General features: G+C 44.8%; 1 pseudogene; it reads left to right on the forward strand.

Annotated features, from left to right (window-relative positions):
- Positions 1-24,781: 24,781 nt before the first annotated feature.
- Positions 24,782-25,682, forward strand: LOC123157797 (flotillin-like protein 2; annotated as a pseudogene).
- The last annotated feature ends 513 nt before the right edge of the window (positions 25,683-26,195 follow it).

Below are 26,195 nucleotides of genomic sequence, written 5' to 3' on the forward strand. Positions count from 1 at the left end.
AAATATCTTAAGGATATATAGATAGTGAGACTTCTCATCATTAGTAAACAGGGTGGCTATATCATTCAACTTGGTAAGATGTGCCACAACAGTTTCAGATTCAAGGCCATAAAAAGGATCAGATTCAACTAAAGTAATAATATCAGGATCAACAGAGAATTCATAATCCTTATCAGTAACACAGATAGGTGAAGTAGCAAAAGCAGGATCGGCTTTCATTCTAGCATTAAGAGACTGCTGCTTCCATTTAGCTAATAATTTCTTAAGATCATTTCTATCATTGCAAGCAAGAATTTCCATAGCAGCTGTTTCATGCATAACATAACCCTTAGGAACAACAGGTAAAACATAATCATTGGGGGGACCTTCATCATCACTATCATCAATAATAGGTTCTTCAATATTTTCATTCCCCCTAAATCTAGCAAGTTGTCCATCTAGAAATTCACCTAATGGCATAGTAGTATCACGCACAGAAGTAGTTTCATCATTCATAGCAGAAGTGGCATCATCAATAACATGCGACATATTAGAATTCATAGCAATAGCAGGTTTAGGTGTCGCAAGCCTACTAATAACGGAAGGAGAATCTAGTGCAAAGCTAGATGGCAGTTTCTTACCTCCCGTCGTAGTTGAGGGCAAAATAGTAGTTCGATCGTCTTTCATGTTCTTCATAGTGATCAACAGATATAAATCCCAAGTGACTCAGAGAATAGAGCTATGCTCCCCGGCAACGGCGCCAGAAATTAGTCTTGATAACCCACAAGTATAGGGGATCGCAACAGCTTTCGAGGGTAGAGTATTCAACCCAAATTTATTGATTTGACACAAGGGGAGCCAAAGAATATTCTTGAGTATTAGCAGTTGAGTTGTCAATTCAACCACACCTGGATAACTTAGTCCCTGCAGCAAAGTGTTTAGTAGCAAAAGTGGTATGATAATAATAGTAGCTGTAGCAAAAGTAAAAGTAAATGTTTTGGGTTTTTGTAGTAGTTATAACAGTAGCAACGGAAAAGTAAATAAGCGAAGTACAATATGTGAAAAGCTCGTAGGCAATGGATCAAAGATGGATAATTATGCCGGATGCGATTCCTCATGCAATAGTTATAACATAGGGTGATATAGAACTAGCTCCAGTTCATCAATGTAATGTAGGCATGTATTCCGTAAATAGTCATACGTGCTTATGGAAAAGAACTTGCATGACATCGTTTGTCCTACCCTCCCGTGTTCAGCGGGGTCCTTACGGAAACTAAGGGATATTAAGGCCTCCTTTTAATAGAGAACCGGAACAAAGCATTAGCACAAAGTGAATACATGAACTCCTCAAACTACTGTCATCACCGAGAAGTATCCCGATTATTGTCACTTCGGGGTTGTCGGATCATAACACATAATAGGTGACTATAGACTTGCAAGATAGGATCAAGAACACACATATATTCATGAAAACATAATAGGTTTAGGTCTGAAATCATGGCACTCGGGCCCTAGTGACAAGCATTAAGCATAGCAAAGTCATAGCTACATCAATCTTAGAACATAGTGGCTACTAGGGATCAAACCCTAACAAAACTAACTTGATTACATGGTAAATCTCATCCAACCCATCACCGTCTAGGAAGCCTACGATGGAATTACTCACGCACGGCGGTGAGCATCATGAAATTGATGATGGAGGATGGTTGATGATGACGACGGTGACGAATCACCCTCTCTGGAGCCCTGAACGGACTCCAGATCAGCCCTCCCGAGAGATTAGGGCTTGGCGGCGGCTCCGTGTCGTGAAACGCGATGAAACTTTCTCCTTGATTTTTTTCTCCCCGAGACGGTATATATGGAGTTGGAGTTGAGGTCGGGAGGTGTCCAGGAGGCCCACGAGATAGGAGGGCGCGCCCTAGGGGGGGCGCCCCCTATCTTGTGGATAGCCCGTGGGCCCCCTGGCCTTCATTCTTTCGCCAAAAATTCTTATTGATTCTGAAAAGTGCCTCCGTGGATTTCCAGGACATTCTGAGAACTTTTCTTTTCTACACATAAAACAACATCATTGCAGTTCTGTTGAAAACAGCGTCAGTTCAGGTTAGTTTCATTGAAATCATGCAAGTTAGAGTCCAAAACAAGGGCAAACGTGTTTGGAAAAGTAGATACGTTGGAGACGTATCAATATGCATAAAGGATCTGAACATATGATCTTCCACCAAGTAAACCAAATAGCATCAACTACAAGGAGTAATCAACACTACTAGCAACCCACAGGTACCAATTTGTGGTTTTGATACAAGATTGGATACAAGAGATGAACTAGGGTTTTGAGATGAGATGGTGCTGGTGAAGATGTTGATGGAGATTGACCCCCTCCAGATGAGAGGGTCGTTGGTGATGATTTCCCCCTCCCGGAGGGAAGTGTCCCCAGCAACGGCGCCAGAAAAGAGTCTTGACGACCCACAAGTATAGGGGATCTATCGTAGTCCTTTCGATAAGTAAGAGTGTCGAACCCAACGAAGAGCAGAAGGAAATGATAAGCGGTTTTCAGTAAGGTTTTCTCTGCAAGCACTGAAATAGTAGGTGATAGATAGTTTTGTGATAAGATAAATAGTAACGGGCAAAAAGTAAATAAAGTGCAGCAAGGTGGCCCAATCCTTTATCTAGCAAAGGATAAGCCTGGACAAATTCTAATAATGAAGAAGGAGCTCCCGAGGACACATTGGGAATTATCGTCAAGCTAGTTTTCATCACGTTCATAAGATTCGCATTCGGTACTTTGATAATTTGATATGTGGGTGGACCGGCACTTGGGTACTGCCCTAACATGGACAAGCATCCCACTTATGATTAACCCCTATTGCAAGCATCCGCAACTACAAAAAGGAGTATTAAGGTAAACCTAACCACAGCATTAAACATATGGGTCCATATCAACCCCAAACGAAGCAACGCATAAACTAGGGTTTAAGCTTCTGTCACTCTAGCAACCCATCATCTACTTATTACTTCCCTATGCCTTCCTCTAGGCCCAAATAATGGTGAAGTGTCATGTAGTCGACGTTCACATAACACCACTAGAGGAGAGACAACATACATCTCATCAAAATATCGAACGAATACCAAATTCACATGACTACTAATAGCAAGACTTCACCCATGTCCTCAGGAACAAACGTAACTACTCACAAAGCATATTCATGTTCATAATCAGAGGGGTAATAATATGCATAAAGGATCTGAACATATGATCTTCCACCAAGTAAACGAAATAGCATCAATACAAGGAGTAATCAACACTACTAGCAACCCACAGGTACCAATTTGTGGTTTTGATACAAGAATGGATACTAGAGATGAACTAGGGTTTTTGAGATGGGATGGTGCTAGTGAAGATGTTGATGGAGATTGACCCCCTCCTGATGAGAGGATCGTTGGTGATGTTTTCCCCCTCCCGGAGGGAAGTGTCCCGGCAGAACAGCTCCGCCAGAGCCCTAGATTGATTCCGCCAAGGTTCCGCCCCGTGCCGGCGGAGTTTCGTCCCGTAAGCTTGTCCACGATTTTTTTCAGGTGAAAACCCTTCATATAGCAGAAGATGGCAGCTGGAAGCCCACCAAGGGGCCCAGGAGATAGGGGCGCGCCCTACAGGGGGGGCGCCCCCTGTCTCCTGGACAGGGTGTGGGCCCCCTGGCCTATTTCTTTTGCCCAAAAATTCTTATTAAATCTGAAAAGTTGTTTCGTGGAGTCTCAGGTCTTTTGGAGTTGTGCAGAATAGGTTTCTAACGTTTGCTCCTTTTCCAGCCAGAATTCTAGCTGCCAGCATTCCCCCTCTTCATGGTAAACCTTGTAAAATAAGAGAGAATAGCCATAAGTATTGAGATATAATGTGTAATAACATCCCATAATGCAATAAATATTGATATAAAAGCATGATGCAAAATGGACGTATCCGTAGGCTAAGAAGGGTTCGGTCCACGGGGCAATGACGGCCATGATTAGATGGGCCAAAGTTGTTATTTCAGTGGCGAAGCCTCCGATTATGTCAGTGTGTTCGGGATCTGGGGTTGTGGTCAGATCCGGACTAGTATTGTCGGTTTCCCCTTGCCACACCACGGATGACTTGAACAGCCTTTCTAAGAAGATGTTGGGTGGGACGGGGTCGCGCTTAGCGCCGATGCGGGCAAGGATATCTGCCGCTTGATTGTTTTCTAGAACCACATGATGAAATTTAAGAATCGAGCTGACATTTTGAGGACGGCATTACGATAAGCCGCCATTTTCGGGTCCTTGGCATCGAAGTCTCCATTTATTTGAGATATTGCGAGGTTTGAATCCCCACGCACTTCTAGGCGTTGGATGCCCATGGAGACCGCCATCCGAAGACCGTGCAACGGAGCCTCGTAGTCGGCTGCATTCTTGGAGTCTGTGTACAGTATTTGGAGTACGTATTGGACTGTATCTCCGGTGGGGGATGTCAAGACAACGCCTGCTCCCAGACCAGCCAGCATCTTAGAGTCGTCAAAGTGCATGATCCAATTGGAGTATGTGCCGTACTCTTTAGGGAGTTCGGCTTCTGTCCATTCAGCGACGAAGTCAGCTAGTACTTGCGATTTAATGGCTCGCCATGGTTTATATGTAATGTCGAACGGGAGGAGCTCGATGGCCCACTTAGCAATCCGGCCCGTGGCATCGCAGTTATTTATTATATTGTTGAGTGGTACTTCGGAGGCCATCATGATTGAACACTCTTGAAAGTAGTGTCGTAGTTTCCGGGATGCCATGAAGACCGCGTATGCTATCTTTTTTGATAACGTGGGTACCGTGACTTGCATGGTGTGAGGATAGTGGATACGTAGTATACCGGCTTTTGAAGCGGGAACTTATGTTCGTCCTCCTCTCGTTCGACGATGAGCACTGCGCTTACAACTTAGTGTGTTGCAGCTATATATAACAGCATGGGTTCGCCAATGTTTGGTGCGGCCAGGATCGGGTTGCTTGCCAAGAGGGCCTTTATTTCTTCCAATTCGGTTGTAACCGCATCCATCCACTTGAAGTGTTCGGTGCGTCGAAGAAGGCGATAAAGAGGTAGTGCCTTTTCTCCCAATCAGGAGATAAAGCGGCTTAAGGCCGCCACGCATCCAGTTAATTTCTGGATTTGCTTGAGGTCTGTTGGGGTAGACAATTGTGACAAAGCTCGGATTTTAGCCGGGTTTGCTTCAATTCCTTTGTTGGAAACGATGAAGCCCAGGAGCTTTCCGGCGGGAACACCGAAAACACATTTTTTCGGATTGAGCTTGATGTCATATGTTCGGAGGTTGTCGAACGTTAGCCTCAGGTCGTCTACTAAAGATTCGACATGTCTGGTCTTGATGACCACATTGTCCACGTATGCCTCAACTGTTTTGCCAATTTGTTTTTCCAGGCATGTTTGAATCATGCGTTGGTAGGTTGCACCGGCGTTTTTGAGCCCGAAAGGCATGGTGTTGAAACAGAAAGGGCCGTATGGGGTGATGAATGCCGTTGCAGCTTGATCGGACTCCATCATCTTGATTTGATGGTATCCGGAGTATGCGTCGAGGAAGCGCAATGAGTCGTGTCTTGCGGTAGCATTGATGATTTGATCGATGCGGGGGAGAGGGAAGGGGTCCTTAGGGTAAGCCTTATTGAGGTCCTTGAAATCGACACATAGGCGCCAGGATTTATCCTTCTTTGGTACCATCACTAGGTTTGCTAGTCAGTCCGGGTGTTTTATTTCTCTGATGAATCCAACTTCAAGTAACTTGGCTAGCTCCTCTCCCATAGCTTGTCGTTTAGGCTCTGAAAAGCGCTGCAGTGTCTGCTTGACGGCGGCTCCGTATCGTAAAACATGTGAAACATTCTCTCTGATTTTTTTCTCCTCGAGACGGAATATATAGAGTTGGAGTTGAGGTCGGAGGAGGTCCAGGGGGGCCCATGAGATAGGGGGCCACGCCCTAGGGGGGCGTCCCCTGTCTCGTGGACAGGTCGTGGGCCCCCTGGCACTAATTCTTTTAACAAAAATTCTTATTAATTTCAAAAGGTGCCTCCGTGAATTTCTTGGACATCCCGAGAACTTTTATTTTCTACACATAAAACAACATCATGGCAGTTCTGCTGAAAACAGCATCAGTCCAGGTTAGTTTCATTCAAATCATGCAAGCTAGAGTCCAAAACAAGGGCAAAAGTGTTTGGAAAAGTAGATACGTTGGAGACGTATCAACTCCCCCAAGCTTAAACCTTTGCTTGTCCTCAAGCAATTCAGTTGATAAACTGAAAGTGATAAAGAAAAACTTTTACAAACTCTGTTTTCTCTTGTTGTTGTAACATGAAAAGCTAGCATTCAAGTTTCAGCAAATATTATGAACTAACCATACTAACAATAACACATAGGTCTCACAATTACTCATATCAATAACATATTCAGCTAGCGATCCAAATAAAACTCGGATGACAACACTTTCTCAAAATAATCATAACATGATATAACAAAATGGTATCTCGCTAGCCCTTTCTGAGACCGCAAAACAAAAATGCAGAGTACCTTTAAAGATCAAGGACTGACTAAACATTGTAATTCATGGTAAAAGAGATCCAGTCAAGTCATACCCAATATAAACCAATAATAATGAATGCAAATGACAATGTGCTCTCCAGCGGGTGCTTTTTAATAAGAAGGGTGATGACTCAACATAAAAGTAAATAGATAGGCCCTTCGCAGAGGGAAGTAGGGATTTGTAGAGGTGCCAGAGCTCGATTTTAACATAGAGATTGAATAACATTTTGAGCGGTATACTTCCACTGTCAACGCAACAACTATGAGATGGCTATATCTTCCATACTACATGCATTATAGGCAGTTACCAAACAGAGTGGTAAAGCTTTATACTCCCCCAACCACCACCAAGCATCAATCCATGGCTTGCTCGAAACAACGAGTGCCTCCAACATACAACAGCCCTGGGGGAGTTTTGTTTAATTATTTTGATTTACTTTGATCTTTTTGGATCATGGGACTGGTCATCCTGGTTATCGGCCCTTTCTCGTGAATGAGGAGCGGAGTCCACTCCTCTTGAGAATAACCCACCTAGCATGGAAGATATAGGCAGCCCTAGTTGAAACATGAGCTGCTCGAGCATGCAAAACAGAATTTCATTTGAAGGTTTGGAGTTTGGCACATACAAATTTACTTGGAACGACAGGTAAATACCGCATATAGGTAGGTATAGTGGACTCATATGGAACAACTTTGGGGTTTAAGGAGTTTGGATGCACAAGCAGTATTCCCGCTTAGTACAGGTGAAGGCTAGCAAAAGACTGGGAAGCGACCAACTGAGAGAGCGACAACAGTCGTAAACATGCATTAAAATTAATTCACACCGAGTACAAGCATGAGTAGGATATAATCCACCATGAACATAAATATCATGAAGGCTATGTTGATTTGATTCAACTACATGCGTGAACATGTGCCAAGTCGAGTCACTTAATACATTCAAAGGAGGATACCATCCCATCATATCACATCATAATCATTATAATAGCATGTTGGCACGCAAGGTAAACCATTATAACTCATAGCTAATCAAGCATGGCACAAGCAACTATAATCTCTAAATGTCATTGCAAATATGTTTACTTCATAATAGCTGACTCAGGAACGATGAATCATCATATTTACAAAAACAAGAGAGGTCGAGTTCATACCAGCTTTTCTCATCCCAATAAATCCATCGTATATCGTCATTATTGCCTTTCACTTGCACAACCGAACGATGTGTATAATAATAAGAGTGCACGTGCATTGGACTAAGCTGGAATCTGCAAGCATTCAAGTCAAGAGAGAAGACAGGGTAATATGGGCTCTAAGTTAAATAAACAATCATGCATATGAGAGCCACTAAGCATTTTCAATAAGGTCTTCTCGACCCCCCAAAAGAAAGAAAATAAAACTATTTACACGGGAAAGCTCCCAACAAGTAAAAAGAAGAACTAGAAATCTTTTTGGGTTTTCATTTTAATTTCTACTACAAGCAAGGAAATTAAACTAACTAATTTTTTTTGGTTTTTCTCAAGGTTTATCAAACACACAAGAAGAAAACTAGGAAAATAAATTTAACTAGCATGGATAATACAATGAAAGAGTGTGAGCACCGATGACTAGTGTGTGAACATGAATGTAAAGTCGATGAGAAATACGTACTCCCCCAAGCTTAGGCTTTTGGCCTAAGTTGGTTTAATACCAAGGACCACCGCTACTCTCCCCGGTGTAGTGGGAGGTGTAATCAGGATACCACTGGCTGGTCATCTCCGGATCCCACTGGACAGATAATGTACGATAAGGGTCCAGCTCAGGTTCTGGCTCAGGTTCAGGTTCTGGAGTAAAAGCTTGACCTAGGTGATTGTTCACCGCTTCCGGCGTGACAAGACGACTTTCTGCAAGCAAATCAAACAACAGAGGCGCAGGCAAAATAATAAACTCAAAGTGTTTCTTATTGAATCTAAGTCTATACAAGAGCATCTTCTCTTCGTTGTCAACAATAAACTTATGTGCTACCATGCTCTTGTAATCTAAAATGTGAGGAGGTAATTTTGTCTCCTCCTCCTCATGGTGCCTAATGGGTATCTGAAAATGTTCAGCAAGACGTGCAGCATAGATACCCCCAAATATGGGGCCTTTTGTACGATTCAGGGCTAGCCGTTTAGCAACGACGACACCCATACTAAAAGTGTTGTCTCCCAGCAAAGCATGTTGAAGAATAATAATATCTGGAACGCTCAAATTTCCACTATTTCCACAACCAATCAAGCACCTACTAGCAAATATGGCAAAGTAGCGTAAAACAGGAAAATGTATGCTAGAGACTTTTGCCTCAGAGCCCTTCTTTGGCTCTTCTACAACAATAGTTTTAACGAAGCCATCCACATCTTCACGATGGGGTTCCTCTAATTCTCCCTCATAAGGTATCCTACATACCGTGCAAAAATGACGTAAAGGCATTTCTTTGAATTCATCATATAAATGAAATGATACTCCAGGCGGTGACTTCTTAGGATAATAATAAAAGTTTGCACGAAAGTACTGGTAAGTAAGAGATACTGATCGATTCGGTCGTTGATGAAACCGGTGACGCATGCAGTCTCGATTAGAGTATAAAAGTCTTCATGAATTTCGGCTTCTTTCAAGAAATCCTCACACGGCCATTCACACGACCGTACTTCCGCTAAGCGAGGAAGATTATACTTGGGTTTTTCCTTCTCTTTGTCTTGTTTTTCCTTAGAGCTTTGGCTAGAAGAGCCTTTAAAGAGCCTCCTTAACATTTTCTGAAAATTTCTGAAATTTTAGTAACTTCAAAATAAAAGTGGATAAAACTAAACAAGATTGATAGCAACTACTCCTACAAGTTCCTAGAGCCTATATCATGCATTGGAATTGTTTGGGACCTCAAAATTTTAACATGCAAGCTCAAGAACATGGTCACCTATGCAGCAAAAATTTGCAATGAATAAAGCACTAGAACAAAAACTAATTGGACCAATGGAGGAGTCACATGCCAAGTAACAATCTCCCAAAGCGGTTTTGCGAATGGAGCTTTGAGCTAAGTGATCAAAAATCGCAGCAAAACGAGCTAGAACTCGGGCTTGAGCTGGATGGGGATTTTTTTTGGGTAGAAGATGAACTGTGTGGGTGCTGGCATAAGTGGAGGGGAGCCACCAGGGGCCCACAAGACAGGGGGCACGCCCTATAGGGGGGGGGCTCCTCTCTCGTGGCCTGGTGCTTGCCCCTCCTGAAGTGTTTTCAGTGCCTAAAATCCTCAAATATTCCTGAAAAAATCATACTAAATTTGCAGGCGTTTGGAGCACTTTTATTTTCGGACTATTTTTTAATGCACGGATAATTCAGAAAACAGACGGATAGTACTATTTTTGCATTATTTATTCTAAATAACAGAAAGTAAAAAGAGGGTACAGAAGGTTGTGCCTTCTAGTTTCATCCATCTCGTGATCATCAAAATGAACCCACTAACAAGGTTGATCAAGTCTTGTTAACAAACTAATTCCGAATAATACGGAACCGGAGAAATTTCGAATAACACTAAGTTACCTCAACGGGGATATGAAAATCCCCAACAATAAGAATATCATACTTTTTCTTGACAGTAGGGAGAGGAAATTCAAAACCTCCAAAATGATAGTTGGAACTTTTTCAATAGAATTGATGCTATGAACTTGAGATTGTTTCCTCGGAAAGTGTACCGTGTGCTCATTACCATTAACATGAAAAGTGACATTGCCTTTGTTGTAATCAATAACAGCCCCTGCAGTATTAAGAAAAGGTCTACCAAGGATAATAGACATACTATCGTCCTCAGGAATATCGAGAATAACAAAGTCCGTTAAGATAGTGACATTTGCAACCACAACAAGCGCATCCTCACAAATACCGACAGGTATAGCAGTTGATTTATCGGCCATTTGCAAAGATATTTCAGTAGGTGTCAACTTATTCAATTCAAGTCTATGATATAAAGAGAGAGGCATAACACTAACACTGCCTCCAAGATCACATAAAGCAGTTCTAACATAGTTTCTTTTAATAGAGCATGGTATAGTTGGTACCCCCGGATCTCCAAGTTTCTTTGGTATTCCACCTTTAAAAGTGTAATTAGCAAGCATGGTTGAAATTTCAGCTTCCGCTATCTTTCTTTTATTTGTAATGATATCCTTAATATACTTAGCATAAGGATTTACTTTCAGCATATCAGTTAAGTGCATACGTAAGAAAATGGGTCTAATAATTTCAGCAAAGCGCTCAAAATCCTCATCATCCTTTGACTTGGATGGTTTAGGAGGAAAGGGCATGGGTTTCTGAACCCATGGTTCTCTTTCTTTACCTCCTAGCAACAAAATCTCTCTTATCATAATGTTGATTCTTTGATTGTGGGTTATCAAGATCAACAACAGGTTCAATCTCTATATCATTGTCTTTGTTAGGTTGAGCATCAACATGAACATTATCATTAACATTATCACTAGGTTCATGTTCATCACCTGATTGTGTTTCAGCATCAGAAATAGAAATATCATTGGGATTCTCAGGTGTGTCTACAGTAGGTTCACTAGAAGCATGCAAAGTTCTATCATTTTTCTTTTTCTTCTTTTTAGAAGAACTAGGTGCCTCTAAATTATTTCTCTGAGAATCTTGCTCGATTCTCTTAGGGTGGCCTTCAGGATACAAAGGTTCCTGAGTCATTCTACCAGTTCTAGTAGCCACTCTAACAGCAAAGTCATTTTTATTCAATTCATCAAGCAAATCATTTTGAGCCTTGAGTACTTTCTTAGCTTGAGTAGCAACCATAGAAGCATATTTGCTAACACGGTGAAGTTCATATTTAACTCTAGCCAGATTATCACCTATGCGTCCTATCTCGAAAGCATTATTCTTTAACTCTCTACAAACATAAGCATTAAAACTTTCTTGTCTAGCCATAAAGTCATCAAATTCATGTAAGCATGGGCTATGAAATTTAGTAGAGGGTATTTCAACTTTATCATATCTATAGAGAGAATTTACCTTTACTACCTGTGTCGGGTTATCAAGACAATGTGGTTCTTCAGGCGGTAAATTAAGACCATGTATTTCTTCAATAGGAGGTAAATTCTTAACATCTTCAGCCTTAATACCTTTTTCTTTCATTGATTTCTTTGCCTCTTGCATATCTTCAGGACTGAGAAATAAAACACCTCTCTTCTTCGGAGTGGGTTTAGGAATAGGCTCTGGAGTTGGCTTAATTGGTTCAGGAATTACTTCAGGAATTGGCTCAGGAAGAGTCCAATTATTTTCATTAGTCAACATATTATTCAATAATATTTCAGCTTCGTCGACTGTTTTTCCCCTGAAAACACAACCAGCACAACTATCCAAGTAGTCCTTGGAAGCATCGGTTAGTCCATTATAAAAGATATCAAGTATTTCATTTTTCTTAAGAGGATGATCGAGCAAAGCATTAAGTAACCGGAGAAGCCTCCCCCAAGCTTGTGGGAGACTCTCTTCTTTGATTTGCACAAAATTATATATTTCCGCAAGGCAGCTTGTTTCTCATGAGCAGGGAAATATTTAGCAGAGAAGTAATAAATCATATCCTGGGGACTACGCACACAACCAGGAAGCAAGAGAATTATACCAAGTCTTAGCATCACCCTTTAATGAGAACGGAAATATCTTAAGGATATATAAATAGCGAGACTTCTCATCATTAGTAAATAGGGTAGCTATATCATTCAACTTGGTGAGATGTGCCACAACAGTTTCAGATTCAAGGCCATAAAAAGGATCAGATTCAACTAAAGTAATAATATCAGGATCAACAGAGAATTCATAGTCCTTATCAGTAACACAGATTGGTGAAGTAGCAAAAGCAGGATCGGGTTTCATTCTAGCATTAAGAGACTGCTGCTTCCATTTAGCTAATAACTTCTTAAGATCATTTCTATCATTGCAAGCAAGAATTTCCATAGCAGCTTTTTCATTCATAACATAACCCTTAGGAACAACAGGTAATACATAATCATTGGGGGACCTTTATCATCACTATCATCAGTAATAGGATCTTCAGTAATTTCATTCCCCCTAAATCTAGCAAGTTGTTCATCAAGAAATTCACCTAATGGCAAAGTAGTATCAAGCACAGAAGTAGTTTCATCATGCATGGCAGAAGTGGCATCATCAATAGCATGCGACATATCAGAATTCATAGCAGTAGCAGGTTTAGGTGTAGCAAGCCTACTAATAACGGAAGGAGAATCTAGTGCAGAGCTAGATGGCAGTTCCTTACCTCCCCTCGTAGTTGAGGGCAAAATAGTAGTTCGATCGTCTTTCAAGTTCTTCATAGTGATCAATAGATATAAATCCCAAGTGACTCAGAGAATAGAGCTATGCTCCCCGGCAGGCGCCAGAAATTAGTCTTGATAACCCACAAGTATAGGGGATCGCAACAACTTTCGAGGGTAGAGTATTCAACCCAAATTTATTGATTCGACACAAGGGGAGCCAAAGAATATTCTTGAGTATTAGCAGTTGAGTTGTCGATTCAACCACACCTTGATAACTTAGTATCTGCAGCAAAGTATTTAGTAGCAAAAAGTGGTATGATAGTAATGGTAACGGTAGCAAAAGTAAAAGTAAATGTTTTTGGGTTTTTGTAGTAGTTGTAACAGTAGCAATGGAAAAGTAAATAAGCGAAGAACAATATGTGAAAAGCTCGTAGGCAATGGACCAGTGATGGATAATTATGTCGGATGCGACTCCTCATGCAATAGTTATAACATAGGGTGATATAGAACTAGCTCCAATTCATCAATGTAATGTAGGCATGTATTTCGTAAATAGTCATACGTGCTTATGGAAAAGAACTTGTATGACATCTTTTGTCCTACCCTCCCGTGGAAGCGGGGTCCTTACGGAAACTAAGGGATATTAAGGTCTCCTTTTAGTAGAGAACTGGAACAAAGCATGAACACATAGTGAATACATGAACTCCTCAAACTACGGTCATCACCGAGAAGTGTCCCGATTATTGTCACTTCGGGGTTGTCGGATCATAACACATAATAGGTGACTATAGACTTGCAAGATAGGATCAAGAACACACATATATTCATGAAAACATAATAGGTTCAGATCTGAAATCATGGCACTCGGGCCCTAGTGACAAGCATTAAGCATAGCAAAGTCATAGCAACATCAATCTCAGAACATAGTGGATACTAGGGATCAAACCCTAACAAAACTAACTTGATTACATGGTAAATCTCATCCAACCCATCACCGTCCAGCAAGCCTACGATGGAATTACTCACGCACGGCGGTAAGCATCATGAAGTTGGTGATGGAGGATGGTTGATGATGACGACGGCGACGAATCCCCCTCTCCGGAGCCCCGAATGGACTCCAGATCAGCCCTCCCGAGAGAGATTAGGGCTTGGCGGCGGCTCCGTATCGTAAAACGCGATGAAACTTTCTCTCTAATTTTTTTCTCCCCGAGACGGAATATATGGAGTTGGAGTTGAGGTCGGAGGAGGTCCAGGGGGCCCACGAGATAGGGGCCACGCCCTAGGGGGGCGCCCCCTGTCTCGTGGACAGGTCGTGGGCCCCCTGGCACTAATTCTTTCGCCAAAATTTCTTATCAATTCCAAAATGTGCCTCCATGGATTTCCAGGACATTCCGAGAACTTTTCTTTTCTACACATAAAACAACATCATGGCAGTTCTGCTGAAAACAGCGGCAGTCCGGGTTAGTTTAATTCAAATCATGCAAGCTAGAGTCCAAAACAAGGGCAAAAGTGTTTGGAAAAGTAGATACGTTGGAGACGTATCATTGAGGCTATGCTCGGCCAGCCTGCGTGGGATCCCTGGCATATCTGAAGGGTGCCAGGCGAAGATGTCCCAATTCTTGCGTAAGAACGCCTGTAGTGAGGCGTCGATTGTGGGGTTCAGCTGTGCCCCGATGGTTGCTGTTTTTGCAGAGTCCGTTGGGTGGACTTAGAATTTGACTATTTCGTCCGCTGGTTTGAAAGAGGTGGACTTGGACCGCTTATCGAGTATCACATCGTCCCTATCCACTGTGGAGCATAATGCAGTTAATTCTTCGGCCACGAGGGCTTCGGATAATGCCTCAAGGGCCAGGGCGGCGGTTTTATTTCGGCGCGAAGTTCTATGTCTGAATCACTGGCTAGAGTGATTATTTCGTTGGGCCCGGGCATCTTGAGCTTCATGTACCCATAATGGGGTATAGCTTGGAAGCTTGCGAATGCGTCCCGCCCTAAAAGGGTGTGGTATCCACTACTGAACGGGGCCACTTGGAATGTTATCTCTTCGGACCTGTAATTTTCTGGCGTGCCAAATACTACATCGAGTGTGATTTTTCCCGCACATCGTGCCTCCCGACTAGGGATAATCCCTCAGAAGGTCGTGCTGCTTTGCTCAATGCGGCTCTTGTCTATTTCCATTTTGTTGAGAGTTTCCTCGTAGATGAGGTTTAATCCGCTGCCGCCGTCCATGAGCACTTTAGTAAGCCGAAGCCGTCCACAATTGGACTAAGGACCAAAGCGGCTGGTGCTCAGACTGTTCGGAATTGAGGTTCGTCACTGGCATTAAAGGTTATAGTCGTGTCGTTCCAGGTATTTATTGCTGCAACGTGGCAGACTTCGACGAGGCCGCAGAGTGCTCTCTTGCACCTGTTATTCGAGGCAAAAGTCTCGAAGACTGTCAACACTGTATTGTTGTTTTCTGCGGGATGATGCTCGGCGGTATTGTTAATGAGGAGATCCTCGCTGCTCTTGGCCACCTGCCAAAATACCCAACATGCTCTAAGGTTGTGTGTTGGTACGGTATCCGGTGTGGTGTGAATTTTGCATGTCCTATTGAGCCATCCCTCCAATATGGTTCCACGCCCTGTAGTGGGCTTTAGTTTCTTTGTGATTGGATCAGGTGACTTGCGAGAGTGCACCCTTTTGGTTCGGATGGGGGGTTTAGTGAGAGCCAGATCCCAGAATTTTGCCTGGGTTTTCCAGGCGCTTTCTATCACACAGTACTTCTGTACTATGGCCGCCAAGTCAGCAAAGTGTGATACGTCACGGCGACTTATGGCGTTAAGGATTCCCTTGTTCGTGCAATTTTTGCAAAAGAATGAGATTGCGTCTTCCTCGCGACAATCCTTAACCTTTCTCATTACAAGGAGGAATCTGGCCCAAAAGTGATGTACTGCCTCTTGGGATTGTTGTCTAATGTGGGAAAGATCGCTTGTATCTGGGTGGGTGGGTGGATTTAAGTCCGAACCCTGACCCGATCCGAGACCCAGAGGCTAAGGAACTTCTAAACTTGGTAGTTCGGGTTCCGGGATGTTGCCCAATTTTTCTGGCCCGCTGTCTGATTCTAAGTTCAGAGTTTGGGTCATGTCCTCCCGCGAGCGGGTATCCGGCTCGAAGAGCTCGGGAATCCAGACATAGTTCATCCTCAAAATAGAGGAAGAATCATTGCATTTCTCCTCCACCACCGCTATTTGATGGGTGACCGGCAGAGAGTTAATCTCTCTTTGACCGGGTTTAAGCCCAATTCGATCATAATCCATAGCGACTCCCAAGGCAGCGATGCAATCCAAGAGCTCGTTCAAGGACGAAAGTTTCATTGGATCCATCCGCTTGGCGTATTCCGAGCTGACATGGATGCTATTTTCGATGACCCGAGAAGTCATCGTCGGCACGGCGGCTGAACGGGCGGTCATGAAGAAGCCGCCTAGTCGGATGGTTTGGCCTAAAGCCAGGGCTCCCCCGGAGGAGATGTTGTCCTTGATAACTTGGCGAGCCATCAAACCTTTTTTTCTACGTCACAGTGGAACTCTGAATGAAAGCACCAATGTCGGTGTCAAAACCGGCGGATCTCGGGTAGGGGGTCCCGAACTGTGCGTCTAAGGCTAATGGTAACAGGAGGCGGGGGACATGATGTTTACCCAGGTTCGGGCCCTCTCTATGAAGGTAATAGCCTACTTCCTGCTTGATTGATTTTGATGATATGAGTATTACAAGAGTTGATCTACCACGAGATCGTAGAAGCTAAACCCTAGGAGCTAGCCTATGATTATGATTGTTCTTGTCCTACGAACTAAACCCTCCGGTTTACATAGACACCGGAGGGGGCTAGGGTTACACAGAGTCGGTTACAGAGAAGGGAATCTACATATCCGAATTGCCAAGCTTGCCTTCCACGCAAAGGAGAGTGCCACCCGGACACGGGACGAAGTCTTCAATCTTGTACCTTTATAGTCCAACAGTCCGGCATAAGCATATAGTCCGGCTGTCCGAGGACCCCCTAATCCAGGACTCCCTCCACCTTGGCCCACCCAAATCCCCTCATCCCTCACATGCGTGAATTCGCGCTCGGCGCCAGCTCCCCGCATTCATACCGCTGTAGAGCGGCCGCTCCACATTGAAGTCAGCCCAGAGCGGACGCGACCTCTCACTGACTCCACCATTGAAGCAGTGCGTCGATCGAGGACGGCGCCCGCGCCGCATCCCCGGTATCCACGACTGTTCAATGCCGGCAACGCGTAAACGGACAGGATGGATATCTATCATGCCCCGTTCATCCGTATGCCTCCATTAAGCAGTTTCGCCGGCCGAGAAACCCACTCCGGCGCCGTGCATTGATGCACCCGGACGCCTGGCCTCACCGGAAGTCATTGTTTAAAGCCAGCCACACCCGGCTAACTCCACGCCACAACACAAGCCGCTCCACATCCTCCTCCCTTGCACCGCATCAGCCATGACTGCAGGCGGCGAAGCTTTGTGGGGGACCCTTTCCACAGAGATGAAATACGAGGTTGCCGCCCTTGCAGCCACCTAGCAGAGCCACAGTGCCAGGCGGATCAAGGCCAGTTTGCCGGCCAGCTCGCCTGAGGTCTCCGACGATGAGGACGACCCCATGATGGAGACGGACTCCGACGACACCGCCCCGGCGTCTGCGCCTGTGCACGTCGGCTTCACCATGGAGCAGGCGCAAGCGCACTACAGCTCCGCCATGGCGGAGGTGCAGCCGACGCCTATGTTGGTGTTCGTGCAGGCGCAGGAGGAACATTGATACAACATGTTCCTCCTGGAGTAGCACCGGATGACAGAGGGTCAGATCTAAGGCGAGCACGCGAGCGAGGAGGCCATGGTCGCGGTTAACCCCAACTTCGTCGCGAAGCAACCTGCCATCTACGAGGCCGTCCAGGTTCAAGCCGCCGCGTAGTCGCAGTTCCAGGCGATCACAGAGGAGAACAACGTCGGTTGCGCCTCCTGTACGCCACCGACGAACTATCATGCGACCCGGTAGGACGACGACAGCACGGGCGCCACAATTTCCATCGTGGATCTCACATCCACCGGTGACAGACAAGGCACAGACTCCTCCGCGTATGAGTAGGGCACGTGAGGCGGTAGCGCCTTGTGTCCCATGTGGGCCAGTCCGTCTTCCGTGTTCCGCTCTTCCTCGCCGGAGACCGCAACTTCACTTCATCGGTCTTATTGCCGGTGAAGTGAAGACGGCGGATGGAGGACGACAAGGGCTTGGACGCCAGCCGCCGCCGTAGGATAGGTTTAGGGTCGGAACGGGTTGTTTTGATCTAAATGTTCGAAATCTAATGGAAACCCGCCGTGTTTGTATGAATGTCGTCCGGTTTGTATGAAAACCGTCGTGTTTGCATTTATTTCGTCTAATTAGTTTAAATAGTTATTAAAATGTATGCGGATAGCGTTGTATGACGGTCTCCCGCATCCATGTCCGTGACTGGTTCCCCTATCCGCGGACTGATAAAATTTACGGGAAGCCGTTGGAGATGCCCTAACAAAGATGAAACATGACGGGCTTTTTTCACATGCATGATGAACGGGGACACGACCATTCTACTTACTTTGATCCGGACAGAAGATTAAACGTTGGTTTCTTCCGAAATTATTGTTCTGTTTTCTCTCAACATTGAGCTGTATTTCCTTGAACAGCAATGGATCTTGCAGTTGCTACGTCCAGGAATGAACAGGATTATGAGACATGCAAAATTTATTTCCGAGGTCTTCACAGCAGATTATGGAAGGCCGGCCCCTTTTTTGTGAACATTCTCGGGTCATGAATGGCCGACAGCAAAACTTGATCGCACTTGAATGGTGATTTGGCTGGCGAATTTGGGTAACATACAAAGATTTTACTAGCGCTAATATTTATCTGAACAAACGAAGCCGGTAGCTGAGAAAGATTTGAACTGTTCTTCAAAAAATAAAGATTTGAACGAAGCTAAAATGCTTCGTAGTACTTCTAGCTTTTCTGGAAACTTTTATTACCCCTGACGCCCATATGTTACAACGTTAAAATACATATAATTTAGAATCTTGCTATAATTAAGCTTTGATCTTGCCAAGAAGAGAGAAAGATCAAACGCATACTCATATAATTAAGCTCTTTTTGCGATGAGGTCTTCACACAAGATTATCACAGAACCCAACAAGTTTTATTCATAACATTATATAGACAAGGCACGAACATACCATGAAGATACAATACAATGAAAAAGAATGTCGAACAAACCAAAAAGAGGCAAGAGCTAGAACACTCATCGAACCACCGCCGATCTCTCAAAGGAAATACTCTCTGCTCCACTCCATCCATCCAACCCAAAGGTGCGACCATCATCTACTGCATCATCGCCGCCGCCAGAAGGGACACCAGTGCCGAGGACACCACGGCCAACGCGGACACGCTGGCGGCCGCGCCGGCGTCAGGCGCCGGAGCAGGGGCCGAGGAAGGCGCCGTGAAGTCCTGCGCCGACGCAGAGGCGAAGAAGACGGCCACGGCCAGGAGCAGCACGGCGACGCGTGGAGCCATGACGACCTTGCGCTGTAGTAGCTTGCGGGCTTGCTAGTTGATCGAAGAATCGGCGAGGAGGAGAATGGGTAATCTGGGTGGGATGCGGGGATGAAGGGGGCACCGTGGGGTTTTATAGCTGGCCGGCCCGTCGGTTCGGTGGTCGCGCTCTTACGTTCTACAGGGGGCAGGAATCGGGCGTGCGTAGTAGCACGACGCGTTCGGTCGGTCGCGCGAGGTGGGAACGCACGTTGCGGTTCGGCGCGGCCGGCGTGGGGAGTTTCCGCGTCGCCGGCGCCCACAGCTCGCGCGCGCGATCGGTGCCAAAAGCCGATTTGTAGGCGTAAAGCCACGGCTGTCGATCGACCTGACATAGTGGGCATTGCACGTTGGCCCGGTCGGCCTGAACGGGGATTGAAGCTAAGCGGTGACTTGCCGAACACCAAAATGTCCCCATGTGCCGATCAAGTTTAGGGTTTTCCACAGGGGCGAGACTACAAAGTTTTGTTTTTTGTTTTTTGCGGGAAGAGATTACAAAGTTAACGACGCCTGCTTTCTTTTCAGGCGAAAAGACGGCTGCTTTCTTGACAGATAGGTATTGAAATGTTTACCTTCAGCCGACCTCCCGCCTCATTTTTGCATCTTTCCGAAAAGTTGTTCTTAAAACGAGGCAAAAGATTTGCTTTTTCGTTGATTAAGAGATAAGTTTTAGTGGTAAACTTTTAAGTGATAGTGTCAGGTGTGTCAATGTCGAAAAGATATGCACTATATCAAACAAAAAACAAGCATAGTGAAGGCCCACCTGGCTAACGAAGATGAAACATGACGAGCCTTTTATTAAAAATGTTACAAAAACACAGGAATAGAAAAAATCAAAAATATGATAGGATTGCATGGCTAAAACAGATAATTGTAAAACATGGGAATTTGTAGAATTGTGCGGTCGATTCGCAACAATAGGAAAATATGAGAATCCTAGAAGACAAGTCAAATAATGATTAAAACATATGAACATACAAAATTAGTTTTGCCTGCTCCGGTGAGGGAGGGTTGATGATGGCGGTGTGCCTTCAACTAGATTCAGTGCTTATAATCGTCGCTAAGTGGTCCATGAACCTGGTTGTAATTTTTATTATTTCTGTTGTTCGTTGTACTACAATGATAGTTGATGAATTGATTGCAAGTTTCTCTAAAAAAGATTAATATTATACTTTATTACGGTATTTGTCTTGTGCAATGTGCACATGAATTAAAAAAAGGTTTGAGTGCATTGTAATATTCCTTTATTCCTCCTATGAAATCCAGACCAAAGGGAAAGACCCGTCTCCTTTTTTCTATGGCTCATGCCTTTGAATCAAATGGATGAATAATGTTATCATAGAAAAAATTCTTATTCCTATGTTTTTCCTCCAATATTCCTACAAATCAATGAGGCCCAACATGGGTGTTGCGGTTGGACAACAGTCCAACAATTCAACAATGTACGGACGCCACTGGTATTTAGGAGGCTTTTCAGTGGTGTGGACCAAAGAGACAACACCACTAGTATTTTTTTGTGTGTTTTAGAGTCATATTTGGGTATTTTTAGGGTTTTAGTGTTCTGGTAAAAACTTCTGCCATTGATTTTTTTAGATTTAATATACATCATTAATAATGCAATGTATTTATTTTTTAGGATCCATATGCTATTTTTATGGTATTAAGTATATTCCTAGGTATATAACCGTTATAATTCAGATTCGAACTACAAGTACATTAAAAAAATACCCAAAAGTTGATAGAAATATCATATTTAAATTCTTTAGTATCTAGTTGGTTACTATGCAAGAATGTTAGGTAAACTTAGATATCTATGTGGGGAAATGCAAACAACTATACTTAGAACTTAGTTTTTTGAATTTTAGAAGAATGTTAATGAAGTCTATTTAAACGTGGCATGGCGTGTTGGTATGACCTTTATAGGTTGTGGTTAAAATTCAAGAGAGATACACAAAATTTGTGATGTAGGCTGCATAGAAAGTGATGCATCTCCAAGGAAGAATCAATGTTTGAATGCAAATCATAGTATCCTTTATCATTTGTAGTCTTGTAGATGAAACATTTTCTACATTGTAGATACGTTTCGAAGGTAAAATCCAATATGTGAATGCAAACTTGTAGTTTTCTTTATCAATATGGGGTTGAAACATTTTGTACGTTCTAGATACACCATTTAGAGGTTCCATGCTAAAATTTGGCATTTTAGGGTTCAATTGCTATTTTTAGGGCATTTAGTTGATTAATCGGTATTTAGTAGATATAATTCAAATATCTATATGTACACTAAAATTGCCCAAAAATGGTAGAAAGACCATATTTAAGCTCTTTAGTATATACTATCTCTACTTCTAATGGAGCAGTTGGTAGTCTCGCTTTCAGGGTTTTTTTCGTTCCACCTACCATGGTTTTTTTTGGTACCTCCTCCCACCTTCGCTGGTTTTTTTCGTCTCCTCCCCCCACTTCATCGGTTTATTTTCGCTTCACCCTCTCACACACACCCTCTCACACACCGAAAAAAACTGAACGGATCAGAACGTTCCATACTAACACAAATTATTTAGTAATGTCTTTATGTAAAAGAATCAATCACAATCAATTTCTAAAGATCAAATCTAAATTAATTAATCTTCATAACGTTTGTTTCCTTCCGAATCAGGTCCATAACTTTCCTTCCTTGTTTTGACAGAAACTGTTTGGTAGCAGAGATTAGGAAGCTTTCTATGAGCGTAGTAATAGGAAGTATTCTTTTTCTTGATGATTCGTTTCCATGCACGATGATAGTAAATTAGGCCAACATTCACCACTATTTATCAACGTCATCAATCGTGTCCATTCCTACCAGTTTTAAGGGAATCCACTCGCTACGTCTTTTTTAAGGGGATCCGCTCGCTACATCGTCGTGGCACGTTATTTTCACAAGCAATTCCCCTAAAAAAACACAGCGCCCTACCTCGACTTCCCTACCTGGACGCCACCGCCGCCGCCCACCGATCTCGCCGCCTCCCGGCGATCCCCTCCTCCCTCCCGCAGCTTGAACGACCCACTATTTTGGCCACGAGTACCGCCTGCCTCTTCGCCCATGCGTCGCCCCTCCTCTTCACCATAGCCACGAGCACCATTCGAGGCGGAGCCGCGGCGCCTCCACAGATGCGGCAGAGACACCATATCCAGTGGAGACGGCGGTGTAAATCTTCTCCCACTCTGCTCCTTCCCCTGGTTACCGGCCTGCTCCACCTCCCCTCTGCTTCGTGTGAATCTGCTCATGTGCAGCAGTAAACTTTATTTAGGTAGAACTATTCTTCTAGGCCTTTTTTTGTTACTTACAAATTAACTTTTTGAGCCAATGCTTACGGCATGAAGTATTACCTAGAGTTCCTTAATCAATCTGCTTGTCCATCGTTTCATTTGGTTCAATTACTATCAGCAAGAACGCATTGTGAAACCGTTAGCTTATGAATGTGTGCTCTTCCTGCAATAATAACATTTGCAATGTAAGGGCCGAGGCACACCCATGCATCAGGATGATGTGCACCACGTGGGAAGTAATACTAATATGGCCTAAGTGGATAATGAAATATCCAAAGATACACTTGACTGGATCAATTTTTTTCTCTGGAATTGTTCCTCATGATGCGCAGATGTAGATGCTATATTTTTAAAATTTCAAATCACCTATGCATGCCAATGTGATTCTTATCCTTTTCATTAGACAGTGTGTTCCCATCAATCCATCCATGCACCGAACCGATTTTTTTTACTCTGTTGAGGTTGCAATTACGAACGAGTAGCATATGTATGCACTGAACTACTTGCATAAGACAGTGAAATACTTCTTACTCGCGTGAGTGGAATTTTGGAATAGAGAAAGAACATACAACAGAGATCACGTAAAACAAGTTTGATAGGTCCGTTGCATCGCACGGGCATTTTTGCTATATGTACTAACAGGTTCTATTTATTTCCTTTGATCGGTCAACACTCCTATGTCCTACGTAGGTAAGAAGGAAAGAAAACCTAACGGTACAGCCGGGCAAAACAGTCAACGGCGAGCTTCATCGCCGCGTACGCGTCGTAGTACCTGGCCATCACCGGCTGGGGCATCGAGGACTTAATGCTGGTGAAGAAGGCGTGGGTATTGGTAGAGCTCCAAGAAGCTGCCCTTCGTGCTGCCCGTTGTCTTCAGCATCGGTCCCCGGGTGACCACCTTGGAACTCGGCGACGCTACCAAGGCGACACGGTCCGGGTTGGTTCGGTCCCTCATCGAGCCACCATTTGGACCGGCCAACCACCACCGACGTGAACATGTTGGGGCAGTGGCGAGGTGGGCTGCGTGTGCGGGTGCTGTGGCGAGGTAGTGCACATGCGGGAGTGCCAGCGATGAGGTCGGTGATGTGCCGCGGAAAGTGCACGGCTGTTAGCCATGAACCTTCCGTAGCAGTTTTTTTCATGAGCCCATGTTTTTTTTATGTTCGGGCCTTGCCATAATTAGCGGATTAACCATGAAAAAAACATGATGTTCGGTTTGTTGTCAAATGGTGTTGTGATTTTCGGATCAAGCCATGTTTCTCTTGTACTTCCTATTTCCTGTTCGACTGAATAGAAGTGCAGAAAGTGAACAGACCAACACGACTGAAAGCAGTCATATTCAGTTATAGAGGTATACATTTATACAAGATATACACAGGCAGGTGCGGCCAGTAACCCAACTAAGTCCTGAGCTGACCTTGCTAATCCTTTACTCGTGATAAAGACGCAGACGATAAGGAAAGGTTGTTACGGAGAGAGCAATGGGAGAGAGAGAATCACGTGGCGGAAGGCGGACCTGAACATATGCTTCAACAAAGAAAACGGCAGCGTAGGATCATGGTGCGTGATTATAGGCGGAGGCTATTAAATCTCACACGGAAATCACGGCTGAGCGATTCTCGCACGATCCGAAGTTCACACCCAATCGACCGTTTTCCCAGTTGGTGGCCTGCATGTGTGCTGTGCTAAAACGGTTGCTGCCATGGTAGCGAAACCCGTAGCTAGAACGCTGCCAGCGCCAAGTTGAGAACTTGAGATCGTTAGTGGTGCATGCACGACAGGGGCGGCGAGAGGCTATGGTGGATGGGGAGGAGAGAAAAGAAGGAGAGGGGAAGCTTAGGGACATGGTAGTTTACCCGGGGGCTGCCGGTCGGCACGCTAAGAACGAATGGCGGCGACAGTGACATTTTTTCTAAGTCCTCTTGGTCGGACCGGTTGAACACCAGACTGGATCGGACCGACAATTTTCCAGGCCGATTTTAGCAGACCATATCGTCCATTTTCTCTAACAAGCCAGGACCGAGCGTGTCAAACACCGATTGAGGCATGAGCGGTACGTCCAGCCCTGCCCACCGTCGAAGCGAAGCTCCTACTCCACGTGAAGTTTATCACGCTATTGCACTCGTACGGTAGGAGCCACGGGCACGACATGGTGAAGGGCTAAAGGGCTGATCGAGGGTGAGACCCGGATGCTGGTGGCGCAGCTGACCATGGACGAGATCTTCACCTGCACCAAAAAGTTCAAGCAGGAGGTGTTCAGCAACATGCAGAAGGAGCTGGACCAATTCGGCCTCTTCCTCTACAATGCCACTGTGAAGCAGCTGGTGGACGTGCCGGGGCATGAGTACTTGTCCTACCTCTGCGAGAAGACACAACATGAGGCAGCGAGCAGGGCCAAGGTGGATGTTTGTGGAGCGGGATGGCCTCATGTGCCAGAACGCCGCCAAGGTGGACGCCGAGAACAAGGTGCTCTCTGTGCGGCAGCAGGGCGAGGCGCTCAAGGAGAAGGCCAAGGTCAAGGCGGAGGTGTGGGTGTTTGAAAACAGTAGGAAGGCCGACAACGCCGCCTCAATGACCGACCTTGCCATGAAGGATTGAAGGGGAAGGCTGGGACTAGCAGGCCAAGGTCGCCGAGGTTGAGGCCACCAAGGTTGTCGCCATCCGCGATGCCGAGCTGCAGATGGAGGTTAAGACGAAGAACGTGCTCTGCAAAACTGACAAGCTCAAGGTTGAGCAGCTCAGCAAGTCCACAGTACACTACGACACACAGGTTGGTTATGCAATAAGCATGTATAAAAATATAGTACTAGGGACAAGAGAAAAACATACTTATGGACCTCGGCATTTTATATTTTGTAGGTTCAAGAATCGAACACGCTTCTTCTACAGCTGGCAGAAGGCGGCGGATACGACATTGTATAAGGAGATGAAGGCGGCGGTGAGGTGAAGCGGCCTAGCAGAAACACATGCATGTCTCGATATGGGAGGAAAGGAAGGGAGATAAGGTGAGGGTTAGCGGTGCAACATGCCACACGAGGAAAGGGGTGAAGAGATGACATTGAGGAGGGAAATGAGCTCGGTCCATGGCATGGGTCAGAGTAGAGGAAGGTTGATCCATGGTTTGGCCAAAGGGGTGATGAGCGAGGGAGAAGTAGAAGCCCCCCTTGCATATCTTGGTGTGCGAGCAAGTCTGTCGAGGTGGAAGAAGCCTGTCATTTCATGACGGCGTTGGTGACCTTGGCGTGATGTTGTCCGCCGGTTTGTGGGCGGATCAGGCAACCGTCTGGTCTCTCGACCCCCCTCCCCTCACTAATTTTGGTGAGAAGAGGGGAGGGATGAAAGGGTGGAGGGGTGGGAGATGAGGTCGCCGATTCTGTTGGTTGTGGGGGTGAGGGCGGAGAGAGGAGAGTGAGCGGCGCCGGTGAAGTCTATGGATCTAGAGAGGGAGGGGAACAAGAGA

This window comes from Triticum aestivum, chromosome 7B, assembly GCF_018294505.1.
Source record: "Triticum aestivum cultivar Chinese Spring chromosome 7B, IWGSC CS RefSeq v2.1, whole genome shotgun sequence".
Classification (NCBI taxonomy): Eukaryota; Viridiplantae; Streptophyta; class Magnoliopsida; order Poales; family Poaceae; genus Triticum; species Triticum aestivum.